The following is a 10569-nucleotide window of genomic DNA, read 5'->3' on the forward strand; positions in this document are numbered from 1 at the left end:
TAAAATAGCAACCCAAGAAAAAAATGAAGTAGGCATGTTAATTAACAATGCCAGTACGTCACAAAATAGCCAATTAAATATAAATCTAAGTAGTCAGAGAACTAGCAAAGAAAATAGCAAGCACTTACTTTATAAGGAAAATATACTTTGTTAGCCTTCATGAATCATTATTTTATATTTTTTAATGGTGTGAGAAGAGAAGAAAGCATAAACTTAAAACCTTGAATGTTGGACTTATGGTTGGGCTTGAAGCATTCAAGTAAGGGATCATTAGGAAAGGATCTAAAAAATGGATGGAAACTTCTCCTATACAAATTATTTATAGTTAATCACCACATAAATAAAGCATAAGACAAGGCTACATTGCAGGTCCATAACTCACTTCCAGTACAGAAAGATAATAGCATATCTAGCCTTCAGAAAATACCTATGACAGAACCACCAAACTATTCTTCACATACTAATTAAAATAAACATTTGCAGAAGTTTTATTCGACATTAACAAGGCAAGTGCAACATAGTTAGTGGATGTGGCCCCTCTGTGACTTGAACTGAAATTGTCAACATAACAAACACATCTTTGTTCCACTGGCATGGTGGTGCCACCAAAAGTCACATAAACAATTCTCCTAGCTGGGGCACCAAACTCAACCTTCAACAATCCTTTGGTTTATCCAAACCCAACTATGCTGGAGCATTTTCAAGTCTCACCTTCATTACCATTATAAATTTTAAGATTGTATGCATGGAATTAAAATGAGAGGTGCCATCAGCTATGTACTGATGATAAAAGCTGGCTAAGGAAGAAAATCATAATTTTAAAAGAACTTATATTAAAATCGAAAAGCATACATATGCTTTATATTAGAGATGGATATAAAAATCACTACTTAAGTACATACTATAGTACACCATGTGATCAGGGTATTAATACCAAGCAGGGAGTATCATTCCAATGATTTTTGTAATTTACCAACAATATAGAGTACAATCCCACTTCCTTTATTTCACTGAAAAAGAAATTCTAAAGAATTTCAAGTAGCATTAGTGGTAGTGGCATTTCAACTAAGTATGATGACAAAAACTTGCTGCATATGTCCTTCTTACACTCGTGCATGAAAAAGAAGTGCATCCAAGAAAGCAGAGAGAGGGAGTAGATATTAAGTACCTATGCAACGCTTAAGCCTTACACTTGGTGCAAAATACCAATGTCTCTTGAAAGCCTTTGTCGCCATAGTCAAGACAAATAACTTCCTGCAACATGGGTAAAGAGTTCACTGATGGTGCATGTGCATCCATATAATATATGCCCTCCTTCATAAAATATAAAAGAAGCATGCATATAAAAAGTTGTATCACTAATTAGGCTTATCTTTTAATTCATGTATGGGTAATGGGGCTGCATAACTTCCTTAAATATATTTAGCAAAGTGGAAGGGACTTCTACTTGGAGACAGTATACTCTAGTGTTCCTTTGGCTCCAATACTGCATATGTCGATGCCTCCTCTCCCATGTTCATTTGGCTCCAATGCCGCCTCTAGTGTTCCATATGGACTTCCATCCAGTGGTATTCTGAACCGACCAACCTTGTCAATCAATATAAAGCAAACCATGATTTTAGAATAATTTCATTCATACATAGAAGTCAATCGTATTTATTTATATATGATCATTTATAAAAGACGAAGACATTTATATATCAACATCAATTACCTAGCATCAAGTACAACATGTTCTCCATTAAATGAACGAAGGTTCTGTAACCTAAGCCTATGAAGAATGGTACTATCAGAATTATGCTAACAACAATCGGCAATAATTGCTGTCACCCTCCCATCTTCATCTTGCTCCTTATATGTATTTATGAAATTGAAAGTAAAAAACAGAGGCACTTCCATAGTTGCCAACTTTCCAAATCACACATCCATTATTAATATTAATGTCCATAACATAAAGATTAATAAGTCAATCAACCAAACACCATATGAATAATATATTTGTGCAAAAACTTATATTACGTTACACTCTTAATCAGCAAAATAAATTGCATTAAAACTCAACATATATATAATACTAAGATAAATGAAATTTCAATTATGTATGAAGAACAATACCAAAGTTTTGTCCTATCAATATACATCATCATATATATTAATTAGAGATACAGAGAGATGAGTAATTAACCTACAATTTTCCCACCAGTCTTGCACATGGCATGCATTAAAGCTTTGGACTCAAGGTGCCACTCAAACTTGTACAACGGAGTAGGCTCAACCTTGAGCAAATTCTGAGCACAATACCTCAACGGCATTTTAGGCACAATAACATAATGTTCAGTAACAGGAAAGGAATAAACCTAACCAAGTGCAGGACCACCCCTACAGTTGACCCTTCCAATGACCCTTCTCTCATTGGTCCTAGGCTCCATCCTCACCACAAGATACCCTCCTCAAACATGCATGACTCCACCCTCTCATTGAGATTTGTGATTTTTAGGCATCAACGACATGGTTTCAAATAATTGTTAGTATTAATTAATAGAAAATTGGGAAACAAAAATATAGAAAAAATAAAACCTTCATATCAACTTGCATGGGTCTGATAAGTAAACAAGCTTCAGATTAATTGGGATATCATCATGGCTATCAAAATAGTCTTCTACATAATGACCTACAAAATTGGCACATTGGACGCACAAAATATAGTTATCCTATCCACACAACTTCCTATTGCGAATACAATGCATTTTCAACAGATTTGGTGGAGACAAAATGAAATAGACAAATATAAAAATGTATTATCAAATAAATGCCAATATTTGTACAATCGTGTTTTTAATGTGTACAGTAACCATCAAATTCACCATTGCTTCATTCTATATCATCTAAACCTTTCTACATCGGATGTTTTTAACTTTTACAAAATATGTTGCCCATTTCTTGCGAATTGTTGTTATTGTCTCGATGTCTAATGTTGTGTCATCAGCAAACCACTACAAAATATGAAATATACAAATAATATGTCACGTACATGTAAAATGATTAAAAAGTGATAGTCAACTATTAATTTAAAGTTGTTCAAGCAAACATACCATGCTCCAATCATTCTTTAAACCCCTGCTTACTATGTTCCACATCCAATGCATCACATAATAGCCACACTCATAGCCCCCGCTTTGAACATGGCTCTACATTCAATTTAAATAATAATCGAATCTAACAAGTGTACTGAAGTTACCATGTAAACATGTATTAGTCAGAAATAAGAATTAATTAAATGACTAACCTTTACTTTAATCCACTTAGGAGTTCCTTGATCATTTTTACCATCCACAGTGGTCTTTATTGTCTTCATTGCACTGGTTAGAAAAATAAAACATCAATGTATATACAACGATAAAAAATTTATCATTCAAAGTTTACAATACATTAAATGAGTTACAATATAAAACTTAACTTGTTAATTGTAGCTTTGATATGAATATTAAGCTTCTTACGTAATGAGCAGAACCAGGCAACAACATCATTCCTAGGACACATAACTACCAGCTGCCAATGGGACTTGAAGTAAACAAAAATTAGCTATGTATAATGCAAACATTTTTTTACAAACATTTGCATAAATACTACTTACTGATTCAAGTAAGTTCCTAGGTACACCTCTCGTTGAGATTCCTTCACCCATGTTTGTATGTAATGTTCACATTCAACATGTCGATCCTTTGCTTTGTGTATCGACTGAGGCTCAAGGAATCCATAGACAGAACCATGACCAAAACGTGAGCTCCACTCATCCATATATTTGCCTGATGGGTTCACAACATTTTCAGCATTGCTCCCTTTTGTGCTAACATGTGCACCTAAAACCTTTATATTTGCCTCAATCAAGGGTGAGTACTCTGATCCCATTTGGGATGCCATCAAAATTGAGTTTTCCTAAATGGGATCAGAGTACTCACCCCTAATTGAGGAAAATATACAGGTATTAGGTGCACATGTTAACATAAAAGGGAGCAATGCTGAAACTGTTGTGAACCCATCAGGCGAAGAACATGATGGTCATGTCATACCGACTATGGGGTTATATGTACAACATGAAAAATGTACACACCTGGTGGCATGAACTATGGTTTGTGCTTAAGTTACCAAAAGGATTTATTCAACCTGAAGCAACACCAATCGGCTGGATGTCGGAGCAATCCATCACTTTTTCTGTCATCTGCATGCCATGTAAGGTTTTTTGCATCATGTCCATTTGCAAACAATCACTTAAACCTTATTATTATTGGAAGATACCAACACACCTTTACTGGACGACTATTGTTTTTGCTTGCATCATCATCGAATTCGTTATCCTGGACTTTGTACCGTGATACCCCACATGTGGGGCACTTACGTTATTAGAAAATATGTTTTTTACATATGTTATTTATGACTTTCTACATCGGTTTTTAACCGATGTTGAAAGTATTATCGTTAACATCGGTTTTTTTAAAACCTATGTGAACATAAAATTGACAACATCGGTTATTTAAATAACCGATGTTATATAATAAGAATTACACCTAAAAAAATGTATCAATGTTGACAGTTCACATCGGTTTTTGTAAAAAATCAATGTTAACTTATACATTAACACTGGTTTTCTATAAAAACCGATGTTAACTTCCAAATGTTAACATCAGTTTCACTCAAAAACCGATTTTAACTTATACGTTAACATCAATTTCTATAGAAAATCGATGTTAACATTTTTTCGGTTCTTAACAAAAATTGATGTTAACATATAAATTAACATCGGTTTTTTACAGAAACCGATGTTAGCGTTTTTTGATATTAACATCGGTTTTTTAAAAAACCGATGTTGTTATTAGGAATTTTTTTAATACACTTTCTGTTATTACAAATAACCCAAAATTTAACTTGTAAATTTCAAATCAGACCACACAACACAACATATATCATTTGGATTATGCTTTCAAACAGTTTTTAGCATAAAACTAGCTAGTAAATTATGAATTGTAAAAAATCAATTGATAACTATGAATAAATAATTTATTAATAACTATCAATAAAGAATATTCAATGTTAAAATGAAATAGCAATTGTAATAAATGTAAAGCAAGTTAGTAAACTAATTAAGTAATCTAAAATTACATAGTTCCCTAACATCCTAAGTTTGATTTCTAACTTTGAGATAATACTATGTCCACTGGATGCGAAACGCCTTCAATATCTCTACTTCCAATGGTCTAACATCATTAAAAACTGCATGATCAACTAAAACATAAGTTAATAATGTAATACCAATGATAAGAAAATAAAATTTGTTTGAAATAAACAATTATTGTTTCTCAATTATTCCTGAAACTTCCTAAGATTATAGACGACATCCAGTGCATCAAGTAATAGTCACACTCAATGCTTCCTTTTTGTCTATTACACTGAATACATAATGAAATTTAGATATTCAACGTTAACTACAATTAGTGTACAGACACATAAAATATATATAAGTAGAATTTTTCTTTAAATCACTTACTTTAACAACAATCCACCTAGCACCAGCCTTGGATTTAGGTTATGGAGTATCATCAAGTCCTTTCAAAGCACTGTTGAATACAAGGGATATTAAAATATTGATTTTGTTGAGTAATGATAATGCAAATGTATTGAAAAACAACACTGGCCTATTAATTATTCCTTTAAGGTAGTTGTCTGGCCTGTTATGCAAGGAACAAAACCAGACAACAAGATTTTCCTTAGGCAAAATGACGACCATTTGCCAGTGTGCGCTGCAATGGAGACCAATAAGGGTTATTGTAGTATTATACATTATTTAAATTCAGTTGTTCAGTTTTACTTACCCATTTAGGTAGGCTCCAAGGTAGACATCGCGTTTTGAATTCTGCATCCAACTCTTCATGTAACTTTCTGATTCATATTGCGATTGCCCAAATCTCTGAATGGACTATTGCTCGAGGAATCCATACACATTGGAATTCCCCGCTCGCATACTTGTCTTAGTCAGATACCTATTATTGTTAACACAAAGTTACTTATGTATGAATTTAAAATAATAACTTAGGTAATTAAAAATAATCTAAATTGACTTACAGAATCCACAATTGTATAATAGATATGCTGAGACATTGACCACTGTGTGCAATTTTAGACAGATCTTCGTGCTTTATGTACAACGGGAAGTCTTGATTTAACACCCTGAACACGGTAACATCCTACATAACCTGGAGAGGCTTCAAAAAAAGTTGTGGGATGGTCAATGTCATCAAATATAGGGGATCATCTACCTCATGATCCGGCCTATTGGCAAGTTTTGTTGGTGACACAACTGCCTGTTTATCCAACAATTCAATTGAAAAAAATAAGCATATAATGAGAGTAAAATACCTATTCTGATAAATGCTTCATGAGATGTGTCGGCTAAGCAAGGAAGGTGTTAAGTGTCTGCCCCACTAAAATAACCTCGTCAGTGCGTACAGGAATGAGAGCACCTGCATCTTTAACCTCCTCAACACCAACCTTCACTTGACCATGCAACAAAGGGATGTTGTGAACCACTGTGGATCCCTCATAAACTCTTCCTAGGGCAACTGGGCGAGAAGGATTTTCTTCGATGTACATCTCGCATTTGTCTGAGTCACCCGTGTTTGGATCGGTCGCTGAGGGATCAACACAACTCCCCTTTGTGCTGACACGAGCAGCTGGGGCACAAACCTCAAGCCCCGAGTCACTTTTTATGTAATCGACTCCTTTAGCTGGTCCCTGATTTGTTGAGTCAGCTGCTCGAGTTCTTCGGGAGCCATGGAGGAATGTGGGAGGTTCGTGGAGCCGATCCAAAGTATTGCTTTATGGTCACACTAGCTCCAATAGCACGCACACAGCTAGGGTGTTCTGGTCGCCCAATGGCAACAGTCAGGAGATCCTGACATCCATGGGGGACAAAGGAACCTTGTGACGCCTGCTCCTCCAATGAATCCTGTACAAAACACATATATTTTTTTATTCATTCATAGAATAAACAAAGATAATTATAATTCTTAATTAAAAATGAATTACAATCTTCTCAGCAATTTCCTTTGCTGCCTCAAATGTCATCTGCTCAGTTTCTTGGTGCAGGCCATCTTCCACTTCACGTGTCGTCTGATAGGAGATGGAGGGTCAATCACGACCTCAGTGCCACGAGGGGTCTCTGTTCTAAATATTCAGAATCCGCACGAGACAACACGTGGGGGGCGGTGTTTTGCTTCTGGATGCCTTTTTCCGCACATCCTGCAACAATCGAACATTAATGAAACTCATTATTACAATGTATTATAATAACTGAATTTTTAGTGGAAAACAATTAAAATGACAAAGTACATACCTCCCACGAGGGGTCTCTGCGGGTCTAACAAAACTGGGCCTATTTCTCCTTGCTATCATTGTCGGCTGCAAGTGCCCATTTCCTCCTCAAATCAGATTTAAATTGTCTCCACCGCTCCTTGACAGTCTGAAGTATTTTCTTCTTTGTCCTACTGTTAGTTGCTTCAGGGATATCAAATTCAGTCTGACAAATAATAAATTAGGTTTTATTGTTAGTAAATTAAAAATTTTGCCTAATAAAGAAAATGAAAGATGAAAACTAAAATACTTGAATATCCTCCCATATCAAATCCTTTTGAGCAGCAGGTACTTGCTTCGAAGTCTGGTATGTCACATTGACCTTATGACGAGCGACAATTCCCAAATATGTTCTTAATTTCTTCTTGTGGGGACCGTCGGCCTTCCCGATCGCAAGATCGACATGGACCACTGTTCTCTCTGCCCCAGGAGGTCTAGTCGCCAAGGATCATAGCCGTGTGGCTTTACGTGTCTACTTCAAGGTAGACATAGACTATGATGCTACTGTAGGAGGAGGAGGAGGAGGAGGAGGAGGAGGAGGCGAGCCAAGTGGAGTAGCCATGGGCCTGTAAAGAAAAAAACTTTAGTTAGTTAACATTATCAAAAAACTGAATCAGTTATGTAAATGAATGTACCGAAATGAAATAGATAATTAGAAAATTACATTAGACGATTGATATGTCATTATTTTCTCCTATTTCTTAACCTTTTTTGTCACCATTGTAATTACTGATTAGCCTTAATTGTCAAATTAATTATGCAGTTTTATCATTTGGGCCTACTTGACTAATTTTGTGTTTTTAATTTAATTTCAGGAGAATTATAAGCAATTGGGCTTGAATCCAGAATTGGGCTTGGACTTGAAGAGAGCAGACAATTTTATTTTATCAAATCTAATCTTATCCAGATTTTATTACATCTAGATTTTATTTTATCCATATTTTATTCCATCTAGATTTTATTTTGTCCAGATTTTATTTCATCAAATATTATTTTATCTTGTCCAGATTTTATTTTATTTAGGGGCTTGGACTCAAAATAGATTTGTAAGCTTTGGGGTTGAGAACCTATATAACAACACCAAGGTCTTAGTTTAAAGAGTTTTTCATTTGGAGAGGAGAATAATTTTAGGTTTTGTAGCTCCAGTTTTCACTGTTCATGCGTACTATTCACATAGCAATGAAATTCGTTTTCAGCTTCAATCTACAATTTCGTTTTCTGCTTCAATCTGCAAATTCGTTTTCTACTGATTAATGGAAGGCTAAGTCTCCAGCGTTGTTTTCTCTTGAGGATCAAGCACAACTCTCTTTGAGGTTTTATTATTACTATTGAATTATGATAATTTTTTCCTCTTCACCAATTACTCTGTATTTGTTGCTATTAATCCATGCATGCTTAGTGCTTGATTAATTGTCTCTACGCTTAATTTACGTTCATGCTTAATGATCAGTTTCATTCATGATTAATTGGTGTATGTGTTGCTTAATCACATAATGACAACCTTATGTTAAATTTCGCTTAGTAATTTAATTTAGGGTTGGATTAAGTGGTTGAACTCATAAAGGATAAATTCTCGTAACCTAGGATAAGAGACTTGCTTATGAATCATAGGGAAACAACATGTTTTAATTCTAGTATTTTCTAATTCAAATTTTCTTGTTGTTTAATTTACAAAAACAAACACCCCCAATTTGTTACTGTTTTATTACTATCAGTTATGAACGTTTGGTTGACCATTGCTTGTTGGGAGACGACCTAGGATCACTTCCTAGATACTGCATTTTTAATGTATATTTGATTCAGGTACGACATCGATCAACGATGTTAATTAATTCTCCTTCATCATGATCATTACGATTAGCATGCATGTCGTCAACTTCTTCTTCTCCGGCGACGTTAGGAGTCATTTGTGTGGACAAATGACTAACATAAGTATCAATGTATGAATCATCATCTAATACATTAACACCAATTGTTTTCCCGTGTAGAACCATGGACCACCTTTCATCACAAGGGCCTTGAACATAAAATACATGTTTAGCTTGTTCTGCCATGATGAAAGGGTCATTGTGGTAAGCTAGTTTCTTTAGGTCTACCAACGTAAATCCTACATCATCGATCCGCACACCGGTGTTGCTATCAACCCATTTACATTTGAAAACACAAACAGTAAATTTGACATAGTTAAACTCCCAAATTTCATCAATGAACCCAAAGCAAGGGATGGAAGTTACATATGGATTGTCATCATGTACACTTGCGAAGTGTTGAGATTCAGCCCTTAGGGTGACCCCGCTATTTTGCATTGTACTTTTCTCGTCTTGTGCTTTTGTATAAAAGGAATACTTGTTTATGTTGTATCCTTGCCAAGTTATAACATTTCTTTTAGGCACATCTGGAAGCTTTCTTAATGTTTCAGAAGCATTTTCATCAGCAAAGATTGTATCTTTAAACCAATCAAAGAAAGTCTTGTTATGCTTTTTCAAGACCCAATTCTTTGACATTTTTGGATTACTTTGTTTGACTAAACCTTCATGCTGAAGTATGTATGGCAAAACTTCATTATTTTTATTCAACACATACAAGTGAGCTTGTAACAAATCTTCTACACTTGGAGTCATAACTTGCAGTCCTTTTGAACCCTTACCACCCACTCTGTCGTCATGGCGAGACTCAGCAAGCCTAACAGGTTTAGCCTTTTCAATGTAATCTAAACAAAATTTAATGGCTTCTTCTGCAATGTACCTTTCAACAATAGATGCTTCCGGATGATGTAGATTCTTGGTATACCCTTTTAAGATCTTCATGCATCGCTCAACTGGGTACATCCATCGCAAATAAAGAGGACTACAACATTTGATTTCTCTGAACAGATGAACAATTAAGTGAACCATGATGTCAAAGAAAACAGGAGGAGAATACATCTCCAACTGGCACAGTATAATTGCAGCCTCATTTTCCAGGTCATCAAACTTGACAGGATCAAGGACTTTGCTACATATGGCATTGAAGAAAAAGCACAAGTGAGTTATGGCTAACCTGACTTTGTTATGAAAAATGTCTCGTATGGCCACGGCTAACAATTGTTGCATCAACTCGTGACAATCGTGAGACTTTAACCCTACCAGCTTAAGCTCCTACAACTGCATAAGGCTCTTAATATTT

The 10569-nt window shown here is 35.1% G+C and overlaps 1 pseudogene; it reads right to left on the reverse strand.

Moving 5' to 3' along the window:
* Nucleotides 1–1443: 1443 nt before the first annotated feature.
* On the reverse strand, nucleotides 1444–3909 carry LOC113001884 (uncharacterized; annotated as a pseudogene).
* Nucleotides 3910–10569: the final 6660 nt, after the last annotated feature.

The sequence above is a fragment of the Glycine max genome, chromosome 6 (assembly GCF_000004515.6).
Source record: "Glycine max cultivar Williams 82 chromosome 6, Glycine_max_v4.0, whole genome shotgun sequence".
Taxonomy (NCBI): domain Eukaryota; kingdom Viridiplantae; phylum Streptophyta; class Magnoliopsida; order Fabales; family Fabaceae; genus Glycine; species Glycine max.